Below are 3,262 nucleotides of genomic sequence, written 5' to 3'. Positions count from 1 at the left end.
CAGGAGTGGCTGTGTGGTAAGTAGCTTGCTTACCAACAACATGGTTCCGATTTCAGTCCCGCTGCGTGGCAACTTGGGCTAGCGTCTTCTACTATAGCTTCGGACCGATCAAAGCCTTGAGAGTGGATTTGGTAAACGGAAACTGAAAGAAGCCCGTCGTGTATATATATATATATATATATAGATATATATATATATATAATGCATGTGTGTATCTATGTTTGTCGCCCACCATCGCTTGATAACCGATGCTGGTGTGTTTACATCCCCGTAAACTAACGGTTCGGCAAAAGACCGATAGAATAAGAACTAGGCTTACAAAGAATAAGTCCTGGGGTCGATTTGTTCGACTAAAAGGCGGTGCTCCAGCATGGCCACAGTCCAATGACTGAAATAAGTAAAAGAATAAAAGAAAAAAAAACAAACTCCCTCGTAGACATTATGCAAAATAATATACCCCAAATACACTAACTTTAGTGATAAAGTTTATCATAAAATCAACAAGAAATCGATGGGCGAATACTTAAGGGTGGGGCACCGTTAGACTAGCACCCTAACTTCAAATAAATTAGGGTATCAGACATGTAATGTAACACCAAGTTTAGTATGTACCCCATACAATATTTACTCCAATTATTTTCTGTCCCCTTCTGTTACTTCTCTTTTGCTCTCTCTTTCTGTCCCTGTTTCTATCATTTGCGCTCTTCAGATTTTCTTCCTCATCGTCTTGTTTCTCTTTCACATATTCTGTGTGTGTCTCTCTTTCTCTTTTTCTCTCTCTCTTTCTCTTTCTCTCTATCTCTCTCTCTCTCTCTCTCTCTCTCTTTATTCCTTTCTCTATCTTTGTACTCTCAATCTCCCTCGTCTTTCATCTCCTTCTTCAATCTCGCATATTTTATTATCTGCCATTCATGTATCAAATTATTATTTCTTCCACCCAAGATATCCGTCTCCTCGCTCCTTTCCACAAGCTTTCTCTCACCGAAACATATTCATTCAACTACACACATGTGTATGTATGTATGTGTATATATATATATATATATATATATATATATATATATATATATATATATATATATATATATATATATATATATATATAAATACACACGTGTGCGTGTTTTTGTATGTGTATGCGTGTATATATATATATATATATATATAATAATAGTACACTTGTGCGTGTTTTTGTATATGCGTGTGTGTGTGTGTGTGTATATATGTATGTATATATATATGAGAGAGAGTGAAAGATATGCCAACACATTCACACATACGTTTATGCACACATACATATACGTACACAATAGATATTGAAGGTCTGTAATAAAAGATAACGTTGATAACAACAACAACAACAAGACCGTAAAAGAACAACTACATAGCAACAACATCATCAGGAATGCAACAATAAACGCTATACAACAGCAACCGTAACAGCTGCATCAGCAATAAACACATCAACAACAACAACACTTTACCGCCACCACCACCACCATCACCACTACCATCTCCAAAGACAACAACAGCAGGACTAGCACTACCCCATTACCGTCGCCACCCCTACCACAAGCAGCAATAGCAAAAAGAAGAAAAAGAACAAACAGTAACACCGAGCAAACGAGTCAGTTTCGACATAGTCGTTCGATCTGCTAGAAACAGCAGTCTAATCGTTTTCAAATCAAATCTTTTTGTCTCGAAGCAATTCAGAATGTATTGCGTACTGTAGTCAGAAACATAAGCCGGCGAGCTGGCAGAAACGTTAGCACGCCGGGCGAAATGCTTCGCGGTATTTCGTCTGCCGCTACGTTCTGAGTTCAAATTCCGCCGAGGTCGACTATGCCTTTCATCCTTTCGGGGTTAATAAATTAAGTACCAGTTGCGTATTGAAGTCGATCTAATTGACTGGCCCCCTCCCCCAAAATTTTAGGCCTTGTACTTATAGTAGAAAAGAATATATCTTTAAAAGGTGGCGAGCTGGCAGAAACGTAAGCACGCCGGGAGAAATGCTTAGCGGTATTTCGTCTGCCGCTACGTTCCGAGTTCAAATTCCGCCGAGGTCGACTTTGCCTTTCATCCTTTCGGGGTTAATAAATTAAGTACCAGTTGCGTACTGAAGTCGATCTAACAGAAGATGTAAAAACACAATTTTCAGAAACAGTGGTTTATTGACGCAGAAGGTTGTGATAGGCTGAGGAAGAAAAAAAGGACTATTTTATAGTTTACGGTTAGCAACTGGGGTTCCTACATATGCGAATAAATATCCAAAAACAAGAGAATGGAGTGGATAAAATTCAGGCTACATATGTTTCATAGCTAACGGAAATTTAGTAGTAGTAATTATCCAAACGGGGGGTAGACCGCATGCTACACTTCAGACCAAGTATACCTTGATTATATGAAATTTACATTGTCGTTAGGGGGTCCCGAGTAAACTCGCAGGGTATTCAATCAAAATGCATATGTAATCTGTGTCTTTGTCCTCTACCACCGCTTGACAACCGGTGTTGGTATGTTTATGTTACTGTAACTAGCAGTTCGGCTGAAGACAACGATAGGCTAAGTGCCAGGTTAAAAAGAAAAGAAGGGCTGGGGTTGATTCGTTTGACTAAAATTCTTCAGGGCGGTGCCCCAGCATGGCCGCAGTCTAATGATTGAAACAAGTAGAAGATAAAAGATATGGAATGGTCAGAGCTGGGACGTGTTTGATATCTTTGCTGGATCAGAACCTGCTTTGTGCTAACCACAACAACAGTAGCATATCATATCCTCACCACCATCTTTGTCATCATTATCGTCACGATCATCATTAACACCATCATCATCATCGTCATCAACATCATTATCGTCATCAGTAACAAAACCGAAACCGTAAAGTTTCACTTCTCTTTTTAAGTAATAGCGCAGCCTACATTAGAAAATTAGCGGAGAAAAGAGAATGGGATATGATGTTGTGGCACTCATCTCATCTCATGCATTTAGTAAGGAAACTATGCCTCATCCCCTTATATTTTTTCTCCCTAAATAATCCTTTTTTTTTTTTTAGTCAAGGCCTGAACGATTATAGTAACGGGGAACTTTGAGTGGCAACAGTGTTGAGCATCTAAAATCGATTGTGCGTGAGAAAGCAATTTGCGAGCAATATATTATGCGAACGATTTATTATGAATATAAAGTGTAGCGATATCTTACGGTCTTCAGACTTGATTCGCTCAAAAAAGATCGCCATATTTTTCAATCAGAAAGGATAAAATTAACC

The sequence above is a fragment of the Octopus bimaculoides genome, chromosome 9 (genome assembly GCF_001194135.2).
Source record: "Octopus bimaculoides isolate UCB-OBI-ISO-001 chromosome 9, ASM119413v2, whole genome shotgun sequence".
Lineage (NCBI taxonomy): Eukaryota > Metazoa > Mollusca > Cephalopoda > Octopoda > Octopodidae > Octopus > Octopus bimaculoides.
Note: the sequence above shows the minus strand (reverse complement) of the source record.